Source organism: Apis laboriosa, unplaced genomic scaffold (genome assembly GCF_014066325.1).
Source record: "Apis laboriosa isolate Shangri-la unplaced genomic scaffold, ASM1406632v1 scaffold40_cov151, whole genome shotgun sequence".
NCBI lineage: Eukaryota > Metazoa > Arthropoda > Insecta > Hymenoptera > Apidae > Apis > Apis laboriosa.
In genome coordinates, this window is record NW_025223180.1 from 696,584 (window position 1) to 716,149 (window position 19,566).

The window sequence follows — 19,566 nt, forward strand, 5'->3', positions numbered from 1 at the left end:
GCCGAAAATTATACCGAAATGCGCCGGTTAGAATCTTCTCTCTGGCGAATATCCAAAGCGGAACCTCTCTCCTCTCCAGACCCGTCTTGTTCGTTACTCGCCTCTCCCCTCCCCTCCCCCTATCCTTTTCTCACCCTTGCCGCGGCTTCATGGCCGCGCCCTGCCAGCAAACGCGCCTTCCCAACGACGACCTGTTGCCTCGAATCAGAATCCTTACGCTCGAAGCGCACGCGTACGCGACGCGGAATCGCTGTCTAATCTTTCATGTCCGCATACCGTGTGCGCGGCCCAACTGCGGTTTCGACTCTTTGCACCGCGATCCTCGATCCCTCGGACAACCACCGCTAGTCCGCGCGTCTTGCGCGACTCCCTCCACCTATATCCTCGTGTTATCGGATCGTAAAAAGCGAGAGAAAGATCATCGCTCTCGATCAGGTATACGATTATTATACCTTTCGCGTGTAAATCGAAAACGAGACTACTACTCTCTCTCTCTCTCTCTCTCTCTCTCTTTCCTCCTGGTCGATTAGCAGTATTATTAGCGAGGCAGAAGAATGGCGGGTTCGTGATCCCGTGGAACTGGATCCGGAGAAACGATCCGGGCCGAGGAAATATAATCGTGCGAAGCATCCGAATCCTCCTCTCGAGAACGTCGATCGGAACTCGGAGGCCCAGTTTCTCCGATAGGCGATTATCCGAGCAACAACAACGCGAAACAACTCGTCCGAGGGCGAGACGATGCGGAGCTAGCCAGCCGGGGCGAGCGGTTTATTTGTCACTGGACAGTCATTAAGCGACCGCCAGGGAAGTAAAGGCGGTAGGTAAGCGAGAGGAAACGGTCTTCGATCCCGAGGACACCGACGAAGCGGAGGAACGGAGGAACAGGTCTAAGCAAAAACGAAGCGCGCTTCTCGGAAACCGCGTAAACACCTTCGTGGCGTAGATCTTAAGATGCCGGCGGACAATGTAGTGTATCCCACTGTCCCTGCAGGCCTCCTTTGCTACCAACGCTCCTTCTTCCGCTGCCACCGAGATTCTTTCGACGTTACGCGTAAATTGTAATTATCCGCGAGTTGGAACTCGTTTATAATTTTTCCTTCTGTGCTCTCGCCGCCTCCCTCCACGAGAAGAAGGAGGGGGAGGGGGAAAAAACTGGCATTGTTACGGTTCCGTTTCTTACATACACCACCTTCAACCTGCGTCGCAACTACGTTTTCACGAACGGATACGTGACGTCCGACGGTTTTTGGAAATTACTTGGATCTCAACTTGATCCGAACAATCGCCGTTTTATACGAGGTGTTTTCTCGATCTCTCTCGAACATCCACCGGTGAAAATAAACGTTTTGTACGTTAAAACGTTACCGGATATGACGACTCTGCGTTATCTACGTTTATCTGTATTTATTGCGATATATTCTTTACAAGATAATTTATTGTTACGATAATTCTTTAGTTCGTAGATACTTTAAGGAGCGTCGCTTCGATACTAGGCGACTTTCGTACGACATTCGTACGACGATAATCGAAAATCGATGATTCTTTTTTTCTTTTTTTTTTTTTTCAGAATAATAATAAAAAATTTTCGCGTTTTTCTTCTCTAATTCTTGAACTCGCTTATCGTTCGAACACGATATCGAATATCGAATATCGATATTTTCGAAGAACGAGACAGAGATGGTGTTTCCTCTTCAAATTTGTAACAAGTTGTGTTAACGAATCGTACGATTGCAATCAGATCTTTTTATCGGAAATTTTGAATCATTTATGCAATACGGACGATAATTCGATTGAGCATTGAGAAGAAATATTTTAAATACGATGGTTGTCGATCGGTGACGTTTATAAAGAGAAAAGAAGAAAAAGAAAGTTTGCAAGTTTTGCAGTTTCTCATTAAAATATGTAAAGCCGGATTCGCTTTGTCGTTGGGCATAAGGAAACGGCGTAGGAGGGAAACAGGTCTCCGCCGCTAAAATACGATAAAACACCGACTTATCTGATCGTCGGAAGGTTATTAACTTGTCGTGTAGTTTTCGCACACTTTTAATCTGGAGCGAATACGACGATTCGTATAAAATATGGCACGATCTTCCGTGACACGTATCACCGCCGATCTCTTCATCGAGAATCATTATCGTAATTAAAATCGAGAAATTAGCGGTAATTTAATACTTTAATAGATTATAAAACCAACTGTTTAATTTGTTATTTTTGATCGTTTCGTAATTAATCGTTGTGGTTATCAACGATTCGATGGAAAATGTGAAAAATTGGACGAAAAACTCGTAGAACGATATATATATAGATATATACACAGACGCTTAAACGAGTTTCGTTTTTAACCTCGTATTTCAACGCTGAAGGATTTATTATAGCGATTTCTAAAATTAAATTTCTCAAATTCTAAATATTTTTGTCTCCGTTAAAAACATTATTAGAATCTCGTTGATATTATTAAATATTATCGTATTAATTGAATATCTTACGACGAATGATCCGCGCTTCAATCCAAATGACTTTCCACACGAAAATGACTTTTCGCTCGAAATCGTCTCCAGATCCGAAAGATGTGATCCGAAAAGAAAACCGTTTTACGTAACAAAGTGGAAAAGAAAATATGATCGGTAGGTCTGTTAAAATGGATCGCACGAACGAACAAAAGGGGTCACAGGTTGGTGTAGCACGGTTTCGAGGAAGATCGCCAGACGGCACCGCTGATCGACCGATATTCAAATTCGCTCGGTATCCCTTTGAAAGTGGAATGCAGCCCACTCTCGACCACGTCTCCCCACGGGGAGGATGCAACCCGTGCGCGAGACGCACGACCTTATCCCTCCACGCGGACCACCATTATTCGAAATTGGAGCGGGCAAAGTCCGATTTAAGATTTCACGCCGCGTCGATGATTCGCTAAGCTCTCGAATCGAAGGATCAACTCGATCGCAAACGCAATTTATCAGCTCGCTCGCTTCTCGACCGTGAATTTCGTCGAGCGACCGGCCTCCATTGGCCACGATTAAAATTCTTCCAATTTACTCGACCGGTTAGTTTTCGTCACTCGATTGAATGAAGCGCGTATCGCAGCGACGGCTCGGTCGCGCGCCGGTCGACGTCCGAAAGAAGTATCTTTCGAGCAAGCGGAGCAATGAAAGTGGATTAGCATTACGCGCATATTGTCGGCCGCGAAAACGTACGATCGTAAGTTGGCATTTTGGACGGGCGCGAGATCTCGGCCGATTCAATGGGCCGCTGATTCCGCGCTGATCTTTGTTTACGGACCGCTTTCCAACCTAGGGCCGCTCTCCGCCGCCTGTCTGTCCGTCCCGAGAGAGAAGGATTTCGCTCTCGCAATGGTAATCGCATTTTATCGTCATCGAGATATCACTATCGCCTTACAGTCGTACCAACGTTTCCGTTTCTAGCCTCTAATACGTTCATTGTGTACGAAACGAACCCCTAAGAAGGATGTTCGAGGATTTATTCCCATGGCGATGGGATTTCTTTCTTTCCTACTTTCGATTGCATCTTTAAAAATCGGGAACCTTTTTTGAAAAATACTTACCACCATCTCCTATACGCGCGTATTAAGAAACCGAGCGAGAGAGATATTAAGAAACCTACGAAAGAGATGGACGTCTCGTAGAAGACGTATTTAGAGAGAGAGAGAGAGGGAGAATAAATTTTACGACTTTCTCGCGGTATCCGTTTACTGGACGTTAAGAGGTTTGCTCGCAACGCGGAACAGAGAAAATGCGGGGAGCAAAAACGGCGCAAGAAGGTCGATTAGCCGCTAATTGTTGGATCTCGGTTAACCGGGATGGCCCCGATCTAGTTACGATGCAGGGGTAAAATTCGCTAACCGGTAAAAACGAGTTGATTAGAAAGCGGCAAGTGGAAGGTAATGGCGAGCTCTCGTTTCGTGCGTTGTTCCGCGGGAGAGCAGAGGAACCGCAGAAGAGGACAGAAACGGGGCGACCGTGTCGGGCGGACCGAGGACCAAGGACACGGAGGAACGTGTGGCGTAGACGGGGCCCACCCATACCGATCCATCCACCGTGGACCAGCTTATATTCCCACGTATGGCGCCCCGGGCACCGGCCTCTCTCCACCCAAACTCCCCGGACCCAAATTAAACCCGTTGCTTACCTCCTACGAACTGTCCGTGCCCGGTCCACCGGTGCTGCATAATTAAAGGAACGTCGTGTAATTGGAGGCGACCGCTCCCTTTCCTCCCTTTCCTTCGTATCCGCAACTCGCGCGAAACCGCTAACCGCGCTTTCCGCGCCTTTTTCTTCTCTCGATCGTCGTCTCGATAATCGCCGACGACCGGCGAGCCACTCGCTACTCTCGCGTTATCCTTTCCAATAATCTTTCTAATCGTCGTTTCGTCTCTTTCTTTCGGCTGTAGCGTGGCGCGAGTTTGATTTAAAAAAAAGAGGAGAACGTTCCACAAATCATAAAATGTGAAATATATCTTTGGAAGGGCAGTGAGCCGGGAATTCATTTAACGCTCGTCGAGACTCGGAGGAGAGAAAGCGAGAAAGGAATTTCTATCTAATTTGATGGGTAGTGAGGAAGCTGCGCTACCGACACACGCATTTAGTATCTGAAAAAAATGTAAACCAGTCGTAAACTCTTGAGATAAATTATACACGTTTTTTACACGTTTACCCATATAACGCGTGTATGGTATAATGGTAAACTCGGGGAACGACGCGAAAGACGAAAGATATCGTATTCCGTATCGATAGGAGAATAGAAAAAAAACAAAGACAACGCGAGAGGAAGAAAAATGCAGGTAGCGCGACGACGTATCCTCGATTCGTTCTTCCGGCAGTGTCGACTCGCGAGACACCTGGAAGAAAGCGAGCCGCGTTATGCAAAACTGTCGGGGCCTCCCGACTTTGTTTGATTTGAAACCGGCCGAAGAAGTCGTCGTCGGTCCGAGCCTCAATCGTTCGCTTCCTAGCCGCGACGAAAGTCGAAAGTCTTCCTCCTCCTCCTCCTCCTTCTCCTCCTCTTCTTCTTCTTCTTCTCGGGACACGGAGAAGAAAAGTCTGCCCGCTATCCGTTGCGGCAAAAACGGGGCACCGTTAGAAAACAGCGTTGGACACGCCCCCCTGACAATCAGTAACGTCGCAGAAGGCAACGGGCCGAATAAACGCGATAACTAGAGTCGGCGATCGGTTTTCGTGGAAGAAGCGAGTCGTTGGCAAATCGGTGCCGCCTCGCGGCTCTCCTCGCGCGCCACCGGTCGCCCGTAAAACTTCTAGGTAGCCGCGGGCCTTTCCCACGATTTATTCGCCTCGCGATCTGCCTTCCTACGACGCGATACGAAAAAATGGAATATCCTTGCAACCGCGTATTGCACTGACAAAACCTACGAACCCTCGTTTTATTAAATTTTAAATCACTCGATTCGGGAATCGCGCGCTCTTTATTACCCCATTCGAAGTGGAGAGACGCGCGGCCCATCCCGCCAACGAACGTGAAATATCGTTCTGACGGGTAACGGCCGGACGTTTACACGCATTCCGTGCAATTTATCGTGTTATCGCGGAATCTAATTTATACGTCCCTGTGAAAAGTATCTCTTCCACGCTACCGTAAGAGGAATGCGTTTTGGAAGATTGGTAGTATATTGTGTATGTACGTTTTTTCTTCGTTTCTTTTTTCGCTTTTTTTCGACAATAATCCGTGAATAAATGAAACGGGGATAACGGAAAACGGGAATAACGGAAAACGGGAATATCGAAGAGAAGAGAGGATATTTTGATCGGACAGATTTTTGGCGCGAAAAAGCGGAAAATTTGAAATCGTTGGAAAGGAAAGGCATCTCTATCGAAAGGGAGAAGCCGCTTTGTGGTAACTGAAAGACGTTAACGTAGAAACCTTCGATACCGATTAAGTATTGATGTAGTTTCGCCAGTTGACACGGCGGAGACTCTTCCTGGAGCTCGCAATTTCGAGATGAATCTTGTTGCGAGCGAAATCCACGAATTTTTACGGGTGCACAGGCGTTTCATCTCTCGACGTCTGCTCGTATATCGTCGTTTCTTACTATTTCCGCGCGAAGAGATTTTTCTTTTCAATCAAATACCGATACCTGTCGCGCAACAGCCTTACGGGTATGCAACCACGCGTACAACCGAGTCGAACAAATAAAGATGCCGAGGGATTATAAAAAGAAAGAATTCGTTTTATCCGTAAATCTCTCGAACGAAATATTTCGAATTCAGAGAAATTCGATTTTACGTGAACGAAATCCACCGAGGTTTCTCGAGCGGGAAAAATGATCGAATCGAATCGTTTAATTCGAGGTTGTTCCAAGAGTTTTCCATTACCGCGCGATAAAGGATATACGCGAGCAGAAGCAGAAGGTTCGCCCAAATTCCGACACGGTTACAGTAAATCTGGTCGATCGTTCCGAGCGCCTTGGGAAAGTATGCCTTATCTACGTTCTTATTTGGTCCCGTGTGTGCTCCGAATGCAAAGGCAACCCCGTTATCGTGGCGTGGCCATCTCCCGCGGGGCGGTTTGTTTTATGCGCAATTACTTGATGAGTCATTTCGGTAATTGGGGCATATTTTTCCGGGATTTATTGACCGTGGAGGCTAGCCGGCAGCGAGATTAGCATAAACCGAGGATGACTTACTCGTTCTGTCCACCGGCGACATTTTAACGAGCGTAAACTCGCCGAGCTTTATCCCTCTCGTGAACGTTATCGGTCTTGTCTACCTCTCTGCCTTTACGTCTCGTCCTACGCGTTTCGTCCCAGCCGCGTCTTTTTCTTTTTTTTTTTCTCCCTTCCAGACGCGCATCGCGCCGCCGCCTCTGTTTGACATTTGATCGGGCTTCCGCTCCTCCTCCTCGTCCAAAATTGGATGCGCGCTCCTTTTTACATTTTTCCCTTCGCGCGAAATCGCAGCTACGAAAAAAAGGAAATCGACGCTACTCCCATTTGCATCGGACGTATCTTTGCATTCTCGAAAAAATTCAAGATTCGATTAACTCTTCGATTAAGAGACGCACTTAGTCAAATTTAAATAAATTCGAGTGACCCTTAATCGACGTCTCTCCCTCTCTCTCTCTCTCTATCCGTGACGAGGAGGGTAATCGGAGAGCAGCAAAAGGATGGAAAGTCGCGTATCGAAAGAAGAAGGTGGACACGCGTGAAAGGCTGGAATACGGGAGTTTGGCGTACGGTATTTAAGCACGGCACCTTTCCTTTGGCAAAAGTGCTTCTCCAATCGGAAGAGATAAATATTCATGTCTCGAGGACCTTCTCCATTCGTCTTTTGCGTGCGATGCATTAGCAGACCGGGCCCCGATCTAGGCCCGGTCGGCCGATATAAACGGAGCATAAGCGTCCAAATGCGTACAAGGTCGTTATCTTAACTCACCACCATTAAAAACGGGAATAGGCGGCAGAAAAGAGTAGAGAGGAGAAGAGAATGGATAGAGGCAGAGAGAGAGAGAGAGAGGCGAAGGTTGAAGGAGCTGACGGTAGAGAGACGAGGAGAGACGAGTTGGAATTGAGTTGTCCCGAGGTGGCGGGTGAATCCTTCGTGAGCTCCTCAGCCAGGTTAGGTATGTTAACAAGTTAGGCGATACTCAGATAAGAATCATGCGCGATCCTTTGTGGAGTCCATGGTAACGCGACACCAGAAACAGCGGAGACCGAACGAACCGAGCCAGCTCCTTCGAGCTCCTCTCTCTCCGCGCTGCTTTCCCTTTTCCAGCTTCTTATCCCGCTGATTCTTCTTCTTCTTCTTCTTCTTCTTCTTCTCCTCCTTCTTCCTCCTCTCCCCCCGTTTTCTCCTTTTGCTCCTTCCCTTCAACCCTCGAATGAGGTAGGAGCTCAATGAACGCGGTTGCCGTGGGCAAGCGTCTCGTATCTCTCATTCATTGGGCCGAGATCGAAACCAACGAAGCACGAGGCTTCCAAAACGTTCGCTGCTTTCCTTTCCCACGTTAGGATCATCCTTTTTTCGGCACCCTGGAAACCCGTTTGTAGAAATACTGTATTTTTCTTCTCTATCGGATGGAACTCGGCGGATATTTCCTCTTCTCTTTCTTTTCTTCCTCCGAGTTTATCGATCAAATGGCGCGAAATGGAACCGATTTACGTCTCGTGGCACGATGACACGTGGCGTGTCTCCGCTAGGGGGAGAGGGTATCGAGTGTTTGACAACACGTTACGCTCGTGTAAAGTGTTCCTTGTTACCGATGCGCTTACCGCTGTTCCGAGTTGGTAGGCGTGCACTTGCGCGTAAAGGTTGCGTCTAACACGGCGGCATCAACAAACGTTCGCTCGTTCGTAGTTTGCTCCGAGCCACAAATCACGTGGCCGCACGCCCTTAATTTTTCACGGTTCTCAGCCGCCATCAACCGTACCATACGTTTCTCTCTCGCCCTCGAACGAGCGCCTTCCTTTCCCAATCGACGCCTCGTTAAACTTTCCAACGTTGTCGACTTTGAAAATTTTCCATACCTATTTATATTTATATATATATATATTTCGATCGCACCGTCGTTAATTTTCCGCTCCGCGACGAGTCGAAAAATTTCCATACCTTCTCTCCTTCTACTTCGCTCGGTTTACGAACGAAAAACGAAGGAGAAAGGAATTGCTCGCGTGGTAGCGGCGAGAAATGGACGATATCGTTCAGGCTGACGTTCAGTTAACGCCGGCTAATTGCGCGATAACAAATGACGGGATTTCGAAAGGAAGTCGAATCGAAAGGGATCGATTATCGTTAGATTTGACAAACGATCGATATCCCGCGGATGTTTCGGATCGAAAATTCGGCTAGCTCTAGGGGTCGGCTCGTGATCTCGGTCGAGGAAAGGAGAGGAGGAGGAGGAGAGGGGAAGGTTTGGTTGGACTGTATACAAGCGTCCGGATTTACGAGGCTCGTAGGAGGTAGGTAGGAGGCCCTCTCGTTGTTACAGCTCGTCGAAACGGCGTTACCAATAGTGGGAAGTATCAGCGCCACGGTGATTTCTCTATTAGCTTTGGCCAGACCCCCGTGGCGCGGGCCTCCGGATCCCCCCCTCCCGGCCCAACGGCCACCTCGGAGCTTTGTGGGTAGCCGCCTTCTGGGACTGACAACATCGTGATTTTACCGGTTTTTTTTCCTCTTTTCTCGAACGATCAGATAGACGGAGGGGCCCGAAACTCAGTCAAAGTGGCCGCTTTTAAGACGGGCGGGGGGAAGGGCGAAAGCGCGAGGAGAGAAAGGCGAACGGGAGACGGGAGACGGGACGGTTTAGCTTTTGTCGCGGTAAACGCATTTATGGGAGTTTCGGGGATGGGAAGAAGGGGTGGGAAAGCGGCGTGGCACCCTCGCGAGAGAACGGCATAGCTTCACGTCCCGCCCTTAGCCTATCCCACCTGAGCGGGGACCGTGACATTTTTTAGCTTTAAACCGGATCGAGATTACGGGGCTCGATATATAGTTCGGGCGAACGTGGATGGAACGTGGCCCCCACCTCTTTGCACCGCCACGGTGTAAAAACGGCTTTTCACCGCTTCTTATCGCGCTCTACTCCGCTTCTACTCTTCCTTCCAAACCGCGCGAGATTTCGATTCTTATTATTCGTGGTTGTTGTTTGAGAAAAATCGTATATTTGTCGTTAAATGAGAAGGATAAAAAAATTCAGCGAGGAGAAGAATCGCGATCGGGAAGCGAAACGGTCGCGCGTGAAGTAAACGAGAGTGGAAGGGGAAGAAAGAGGTTGTAAATTGATTGCGACTCGGTAACAAATCTAAACGGGTCGTGAGACGTACGTAGCGTGGAAAGAAATCGAGAGTTAAATTATCACGGTGTCCACTTAGGAAGAGGAGGGAGAGAGAAATAGAAGGGAAAAGAGGCGCAGGGGGAAGGGGGCGCAGAGGAGGAAAGAGATCAATCGGATACCGGTGTGGTATCCCCCTGTCTATAGAAGAATAGTTCTGTTTGTTTGCGTGCTCGTGTGCATCCGTGTCCGATCGTGTTTCACGAGGTTTCGGTATGTGTCCCCCGCGGGCCCGACAACTCAATAGCCACATACAACACCGAGGAATAAGGCACTCTCGGGACCCGAAAACCGTCGTGTTTGGTCCCGACGATGAGTCGTCCCCCGGGCTACTCAGGTAGGTCCTAACGAAACGACGAAGATAGCCTCGAAAGATCGACCAGCTTCTTTCTTTCCTTCTCTCTCTCTCTCTCTCTCTCTCCCTCTCCCTCACCCAAAACCTCTTCCTTCGTCCTTCGTACGAGGAGCAGGATCTTCTATCCGACACCCCCTAACACTACCGCCGCTCGACATTCTCACGCTAATTGGCCGGCAGCGCCTCCCCCTCCCCCTGTAATTTCATTAAGGGGGTCTCGTGCCTGTGGTGAGTTTAGGGCCCCGCCAACGCGCCTTCCTCCTCTCCTCTCCAGACCAAATATTTGCCAGGTTTGATGGGTTTACGGGGCCCGACGCGGTCGTGAATCAGGGAATTGGGAGCCGGCATCCTCTCTATCCTCCTTTCCCGTGCCCTCGTTAATGCCTGCCAAATTATGTCTCTCCCCTCTTCGTTTCCGTTTCGCGAGAGGGGATCCAACCAGGTGGAAAATCGTTGGGGGAGGGGGGTGGTTATTCGAAGAGAAGAAAGCGCGAGAGACGGCGCGAAATCGTTGGTTGGAAATTCGGTAGGGGCGAAGAAGGAAGGAGGGAAAGATCTCGCGCGCCATTTGCTTTCACGCGTTTCGCGCCGCTTCTTATCCCAGGTAGGTGTACGCGTCGTTTTCGAAGGTCGATCTTTTCCGTCGGAATCGCCGTGTGGGGTCCCACTGGCGCGCCGATGAATGGCGTTGGAACGACAATGGAGGAACGCCAGGAAGTGTACTCGGGTGATCCACCGATCGTCCTGCGGGCACCTCGGAGGAATGCGCACAACTCCGAAACTCGGCTTACCCTCTTTTCTTCTCTTTTTCCCTCCACCTTTCCTTTGGCGGCACTTAACTTTGAGCCGTCGGCTACAATGCACACTCCTCGACAATGCAGGCCCACAATCCGCCTTCGCCTTCGCCTTCGCCAGATGCGATTTTGATGTACTGACTTTTTTCCCTTTCTCTCCCTCTCTCTCTCTCTCTCTCTAAACTACGCGCATCCCATCGTCCTTTAATCATCCGTACGACTTCTCTCTCTCTCTCTGTCTCTGTCTCTCTCTCTCTCGCTCGTCTCGGACCACGCTTCGTTTCATTCCGCGGAACGCGGTTAATCGCGTAATACAAAACGTCATCGAACGTTGCTTGACTCGATCAATTTTTCCTTTTTCTTTCCTTTCTTTTGATTCCGAGATGGAGGAATATTTCGGATATTCGGGAAGGAAGCGAGGATATCGATGATATTTTTTTCGAGATGTAGAAAACAGTTGCAAACATAGGAGGTGCTCGCTCGCTTCCTACCTATCGCTCTTCCCGAGCAATCGTTTTCGAGGTGGCGAGTTGATGGCTGGCCGTTTCGAATGCTCGGTCGCAAACAATGTACCTGTGCGTGCATACAATTTGCCGGCGTGTTGTCGCCAACGTCTGGCAAAGCGCGTTATTGCTACGTTATATGGACCTCTTCGGGGTTCTTTTCCACGGCCTATGTGGCCCAGACGTGCCTCGGCATACGATCTGCTTGCTAGCGAAATCGCGAGTACCATACTCACGACCACGTCGCCACTGCACGCTCCTCAACGAGAATTTCTTCACCGATCATACCACGTTTTCTTCGCTAATGCGCCATGTTTCTAGTAGGTATACATATATGAAATTCTTCGCTTTAAAAATAAATCCGATATTTTTTTCTCCCCTCCCCTCCCCTTTTTAGAGGGGAAAAGGAGAAGGAACCCCCGACCGTTTTCGAGGCGCGATCGCGACCTCGGCTCGCTGTCGATCGACGAAGAAAAAAGGAAAGAGAGTCGACGCTCGATTTAACGCGCATTTCGACGTGGACGATATAATATCCGTGAGGTGGTTGGTTGGTAGGTAGGTGGAGAGATGGAGCGAAGGACCTTCGTAGATCTGTCCGAGAAGCGTCCGCAACAGCCGGCCCGTGAAATCCTGATTTGCTCGCAGATTATGTTCGCAGATCGGCAAAGTTTGAGAAGCGTGAAACCGAGAGGGCGGAGCATGACGCCACTCGATGCCACTACTTAAGTAGCACGAGTATTTTCACGCCATTACACCTGGCCGAAGGTGTAGCAATGGTGGCGCGAACGGAAAATCGGCCGATTATCGAAAATTATCCGCTTCGCTTATCGAAAGAGAAGAAGAAAGAAAGAAAGAAAGAAGAGTTTCCTCGCCGTTTTCCACCGCGTTGAAAGTGTTGCCGAGCCGAACGAATTGAAACGTCGAATGCGAAATGCGTTGGAAAGAAAACGCAGGGGAAGAGACGAAGAGGTCGCGAAGGAAGAAAAACAGCAAGGAATACAAAGGAAGGTGGTTCGGTTTCCCGAGGATGAATCGAAGATAGATAATAGGCGGGAGGAGCGGGCACGAGAGGTGGATAACCGCGCTCGATGGGCGAAGCGTCGAACCGGCCCCTAAATCATAGTCCAAACAAGCCTATTGTTGCGCATTTAGCGTGCGAAGGAATGTTGCCAAATCCGAAAGGGATTGTTGTCGGCCTGTTGGTAGCGGATAGAAGGGAGCGGGGTGAGAGACCGGTGAAAAAGAGAAGAGCGGACGAGGAAAAGAGGATGAAGGAGGAGGGAGGGAGGGAGGAGGCCGGTGGAGAAAGGACTCGGATGGGCCTAAAGTGGCGCCAGCTTGTCGTGCTCGACTCTGCTCCTCTCTTTCTCCTGTCAACGGTGCCGTCTTCCTTTCACCGATGCATCCATATACGCGTCCACGTAAATGTCGTGTACACGTATACGCGTATATAACTACCCCCGTAAAACGAGACGCGGTGTTGGTTGGCTTCGATTTTTCTACGATAATACGTGGCCTAGGTATATCTCTTCGGGTCTCGACGATAGAGATCTGCTAGTTACGAGCATTGTGACGCATTCGTGAATGAACGAACGGCAGCCTTCGTTCGTCGACCAGTTAGAATCGGTGGAACGTTAATTTTTCGAACGATCCCGCGTTTACGCGTTCTTTTTTTCTCTTTTTTTTTTTTTTTTTTTTTTTTTGAGGACAATTAACGCGATTCGCGATTCATTCGCGCGAAAAAATAATATATACGGGGGGAGAGGTGTAAAAAAATTTACGACGATATAAATATATACGTGATGGTCTAGTTGGCGAACGTCTATACGAGACGCAAGCTCGAGGAGGCTCCGTGCAGGTCATCAGCATCGTCGTTGGCGACTCACGGTTCGATATCGTCACCTTCGGATCTTTGAACTTCTCTTCAAGCGACACGATAGTGGCCGACCCCTCTCACGAGACTAACGAGAAACGAGATTCTCTCGCCACCCAACCACTGCAATCGATAAACGCCGTCGATACACGCCGTCCTCTTCTTTCTGTTATATACGAAATATAGAATCGATCCTCTATCCTCTAACCCTCTAGGCTTATTAGCTCGCTTTTCTCGGATAATGCACTCGGAGCGACCGAGCGCTCTCTCTCTCTCTCTCTCCTCCAACGATTCGTCAATCCTCGCCTTATTTCCGTCACTGAGATTTCCTTTCACCGGCCAACCATCGACTTACGTTCGAAACGAATACGAATACGAATACGTTAAAATACTCGCTTCTTGGAACGAGATATACATACGTACATACATATATATATATTTTTTACTCGAACTTTCAGGAATTCTCGCGCTTTATTTTACGAAGAGAAATCCAATAGTCGTTCTAATCCTTGACCGATAAGTAAATCTTGGTTTCAGAAATGAGGCGCAGAAGAATTCAAATACTCCGGGCAGAGTTTGGGTCGCTAATATATTATCGCCCGGCCGGTGATGTATTTGACAACAGTGTCGGAAAAATTAAAGCGATTCTTCTGCGTGTATCGCCGGTGGTCCGGCCGACCGAAAGCAAACCTTCGCTCGTGGTAATCGGAGAAGTCTGGATACAAATATGCGTGCATTAATAGAGGGCAGTTCTACCACCGTTATATATAACAGGTACATTTTATAAACGAAACGAAAAGAACAAAAATAGCGGGAATCTTTTGAAAAAGATCTTTTGAAAGAGGAAAAATTAGCCGTCGTTATTCTTTCCTTCCTTTCCTTGATGATTCGACGTACGCGAATTAATTAAGATTGCTTTATAGGATGTGTCGTAGAGAGAAAAAAAATTAGCTATCTTTATTCTTTCCTTCCTTCCCAGCTCGACGATTCCACGTACGCGAATTAATGAGATTGCTTTATGCGTGGGATAAATGAAAAAAAAAAATTGCACGATACGATTAATAAGAAAAGCAATATTTGCGAGATTTTCGGTGACACGAATGCGTGGTCGAGAACCTCGATCCGTGGCGTAGAACGAAATACGTAATAGCGGGCGTGAGCGAAAATACAAGTATTTTCCATTCTGAGTCGACGCTTCGTGGCGACGCGGTCGTCGTGTTCGTCGATGCGCGACAAAATGGCGGGTAGCGTGGTCTCACAGTGTTCATAGAGACGCCGTTACGAAGGGACTGTAGAGAAGCTGGCCACCGACCGACCGGCTTATACAGCTCGGACAGCTCTGCCGAAAGAAATACGATTCCGCATTGCGGGGACAGCTCCTCCGTTCTGGAAGCAAAGAGTGGGCGAAATGGAGGGGGTGGAAGAACGAGAGAGGGTAGAAGACCGGGCAGGATGGAACAGGACCAAGACCCCCCACGGTCAAACCTCGCACTTTCCCACGTGCGGGTGATCCCGTTTCATCCCGCCGACGAGATCTCTCCTCACCTCGACTCTGCATATTTTGCGCCTTGCTCGGCTGGGCCTATCGCGAAACCAAATACCACGAACCGAGCCGAACCGAGTCCGAGCCCGCGCCATTTCTTTCTTCTCCACCATTTTTCGCCCTTCGACGCGATAACGCGGCATCTCCGACCGCATCCAATCGGTCGGGTTAATCGGGTTATGATTCGTTTTCTCGAATTTTCGAAATTCGCTCGCTCCATTTCTTTCTCGTTTCTGAGAAATCATCGATCGATTCGCGAAAATGCGATTGTTTCAATTCGAGCGTTGATTCTATCCTTATCTCGCGTTGGAAAGAAGGATATTACGAGAGAGAAGGAGAGAAAAAAAGGAGCGAAATTCGAGGAAGGTTGGAAAACGTGTTACGGTGTCTCTCGTAGGATCGTTTACGGTCGAATTTCGAACAACGGGAGAAAGAACGGTGGAATTGTTTACAACCTCTTCCTTATCTATCGCCATTACTCGAGTCTCGAAATTGCCAGCTCGTAACGTTATATAGGAATCCTTTTAACATGGCTCGGGGCCGAAGTAGGTAGACGATATTATTGCGTCTGACAAATCTACATGGAAGCCAGTCACCCAGAGCAGCTTCCTCTACTCCCGGCCGGTTCTAATGCGGCAACCTCTTTGGGATTCTTGATGGTCGTTTCGCGGATGTTAACAAGGCATCAGCATGAGCCTCGTGCCCGGCTGCGGTCGGCAACAAGTGGGACGATGAAGAGGAAAGGCGCGGCAGCCAGAACGGTCCGGCAAACTGGACAACACCGATTCCGAAATGCTCGATTCGACGGCAGGTTTCGCCAACATCTTTCCTAAACATCTTCATCCACTTTTTCCTTCCTTCGTCTCGCGTATTTTCCCCCCAACGCGCTTGCCGCTATTAGCCACGTACGTGCGTACGCGTAGCCTCCAAATTCCGTGTCCTCGAGAAAGTAGACGTTAAATTATGGACTGGCCCGCTTTTTTGCCCAAGGGGGAATCGAACTATGAGCAGCATTTCCGCCGCTTCGTCTTTCAAAACGAGGAGAACGATTCTTCGAAATCTCGATTCGAAGTTTCCAGTTTCGCCACCGTATCCTCGAGATCAATCGTCAGCATCGGGGATCGAGGATTTTGAATCGATATTATTCCGGTAATAAAAACATTTGCTCGTTACGAACGCGTGGAACGCCTTGATGCTACCATTAACCGGAAAATCACGTGGAGGGAAGAAACGGCGCCTCTCGTTGCTCCGTCCACCATTGTCGAGAGTGGAAAAACTATACGAGGCAAGGACTTTTGATTTAGGATGGATCGGAAAAAGGGGCGAGTCAATGCACGGTTATATACCTGCAAAACTGTCCGAGGTTGGAAGCAAAGAAGAAACCGGCCAGTTTTCATTATTCGCAGCACGTCTTTTAGGTTTGCTTATTCACTTTTGCGACACCTTAATCTGGCGCGAGGGATCGGTTTTACAGCTCTTCTTACCACCGGGCGCCTTCTACGCGTCCACCTGGCCGCCACGGGGTTAACCGACGGGGTTCCGTAATCGATGCTTCACCGGTTCCTTTCCTCCCTTTTCCCTTTTCCCGTTTCGATCGAGAATTGTTAAGTATCTTCGAATCGAGGATAAGAAAGAGATTTTTCGCGAAGGAGGATTGCGAGAGGGGAAGAAGAAAAAAAAAAAAGAGAGAAAAGAAGAGAAGTGAAATGGAGCAATTACGGAGGAGGAGGAGGAGCGATGTTATCCGTGAGAATCGAGCGGAGGAGAGCGACGAGAAGAATTTTCTAATCTGGCGATCGTGGTCGGGTACACGGCGAATGGAGGAGCAGGAAGGGTGTCGCCGTTCGAAAAATGAGAATGCATTACCTCGACGCCTTCTCTCCGAGTTCTCGAGGAGATCGACGTTGGTGGTTCGGTGGATAGCACCGGCGTCGGGATCTGGACGCTATTACGAACGAAGCCGGGGAGAAAAAGAGAGGCTGGCCGAGAAAAACGAAGAGGAGGGAAGGCTCCTCTCCTCGCTCTCGGCAGGCATTCCAAAACAAAGAGCCCGCGATGCTGGTTCACCGGTGGACAATATGTAAATCAGTGGCTGGCCGTGGTCACGATGTCGCGACCTCGTCGTCCCGCTACGAGACTACGTTCTTAAACCTTCGCCACCGCCGCTAAACCGCCTCTTCTTCTCTCCTCCTCGCCTCGCGCCGGACCACTTCCCATAAGGGCCTGAAAGATCTGTAACGATCCGTAATGGACACGACACACGCTGCCTTTTCTCTCCTTCGCGAAACGACCTACGGTTACGTCATCCGTCTTGTTTCTTTCGCGTAACTGTAATTTCCATTCCACGCGATAATATATATATATATATATTCGTTGCACCGGTGAGTAATTAGAAAATTAACCGACGACGAAGAAAACGATAAACGCAAATTGGAGAAACGAAAATTATTCAGTTGGAAGCAATCGTTCAACGTCGATACAGGCGGTTGGTTATTTAGAGGCAACAGGTTGCGCGCGGAGATGAAGATCGTTATGGAAATCCAGCATGGATACAGAAAGGATGACGCACGCATCGGTGAGATGAGTTCGGTTCCCATGCATTTTGCGAGGACGACGATCAACCGTATATACCAGTTCCACACCCAACTTCTCCACCGCTCGCCTATCTACGGCAATTAGTCGTTAAAAGTGTTCGTGTGTTTCACCGGTTATCGCCCGTCCCACCCACGCGCCCCGATCGTCCACGCCGCGTTATCTCGCGACAAAATGCATCTCGTTGGCCCGCCGCAGCTGGCCGACGACAATCGTGCGCCTCGAACCACCGCGAACCGATCATCCTTCTCTCGCCGAGAACCGCCACGCGAAAAAACGCCAATCTTGCGGAACGTCCGAATTTCCATAATGCCGCCCCCTCCTCTCCTCCCCACCCCACTCCTTCCCAATCTTCCTCTCCGTCCACCTTCTTTTTTCCGTCTATATACGCGCTGTCCAACCTTCTCGGAAGCGGTCTCACGGTTCCCACAAACGCCACCTCTTTTCTCTGAACCCATCTCGACATTGACCGAGAGAGAAACCGCGTCCTCCGATCCTACGCATCACTTGCTCCTATCTAGATTCGCCTCGGTAAATCGATACACCGTTTAAGCCATCTTTTCTCTTCTTTTTCCTTCCTTCCTTCCTTCCTTTCTTTCTTTCTTTCTTTCTTCCTTTCTTTCTTTCTTTCTTTCTTTCTTTCATCCTGGAGAAGATTTTCGATTTCAGAAAATCAACGAGACACGATTTGGCATTTTTCTCCAGAAGCGATAAATCTAATAACAAAGTCGTTTCGAGTCGTTTCGAAGCGACGGAACGAAAGATAGAATATCGTTGTGTGGAAGGGGATCGGGTTTCGATCGACGACTCTGTTAACGCCATCGGAGTCTCTTTTCCTCTCCATCTCGCGATCTCTCTTTTCTTTTCTTTTTTTCTCCATCGAACTCGACCCCGTATATATATATATATATATATATATATATACAGTTTAAGGTAAGTCGGATGGAGAGGAAAGGGTGGAACGGGTCCTTTTAAACGCGGAGCAATCCCATCGCGCGCGAGGCGTTCCGCCGCCACGGGTCCACTCAACTTTGGAAGCCTTTTGTCTCAACGTTATTGAAAGTTGTCTCGAGGGTCACTAGGAATGTAGCGGCAGGATGGCTTCGGGTATTCAAGGACGAGAGAGGAAGGGAGCAAAGGACGGGGAGAGGCGAAAAGAGACGATGGACGGGTAATGGAGAAGGACAGGAGGAGCGAGATAGTGGGTGATGAAGGAGAATGGTGAAGAGAGAGAGAGAGAGACTCCATCCAACAGGCCATGCGGGCGCACTGTCCTAATTACAACGAGGCCTCCTATTTTTTTCGAGCTGAAAGGAGCCGAAGTATTTGCCCGCGGCTACGGAGGCTAGACGATTCCGGACCGCTCCCAGGACTCTTCTCTCGCTTCGAAACCAAGTGCAAAAGGATCGTCGGCACTTCGCCGTCATCGAGGATCGGGCAAAACGAAAGAGACTGGGGTAAGAAAGAGGAGAAAAAGAGAGAGAGAGAAAGAGAGGATTCTCCGCGGGAACGTCGCAGTTTTCCCACCCATTCATGGTACCGACCGATTTTTTTGCCCTCTTCTCACGACTCATTCATACCTCGCCGCATGAGATCCGATCGTCGATCCCTACCTGCATCGTCGTCCAAGACACCGGCGAATCATCCTTTTTTCGGCTCCTTTCCGAATTCCATCTTTCCTCTCTTCGCTCTCCGTTAACCGGCCTTAAATACTCGTCTCCTCTCTCACACGTTTCTATCTCTGTACACGTTCGACCGCTGTAACGTTTCTTAGCCGCTCGATCACTTCTTTACCCGTTCGATCGCGAAAGGATAATATAGAATTGGATTTCGATTTCGGGGCAAAACTCGGAACGATGCGATACGACACGAGATAGAAACGCGATCGTCGGTGATCGTTCTCTCCGACCAAATACGCGCAACGATACAGGAAGGAGGACTAACGATCTTAATGGCTAGGCAAAACATTGACACCTTGGCGGCGCTCGGGAAACCACCTGGGCGAGCGACAGGGAAGGGAAGACGGGGCAGGTATCGTCAAACAGACGGTCAGCACGAGTGAAGTGGAAATCCTTATGAGAAGGTAAGTTGGGAGAGCGATGACA

At 49.1% G+C, this 19,566-nt stretch overlaps 1 protein-coding gene across 1 annotated transcript in view; it reads right to left on the reverse strand.

Moving 5' to 3' along the window:
- Positions 1-485: 485 nt before the first annotated feature.
- Positions 486-19,566, reverse strand: part of LOC122715966 — a 37,191-nt gene continuing 18,110 nt past the window's right edge. The window contains exon 6 of the transcript XR_006346927.1: positions 486-510. The gene's annotated coding sequence lies outside the window, so the exon portion shown is untranslated. The remainder of the gene's footprint in view (positions 511-19,566) is intronic.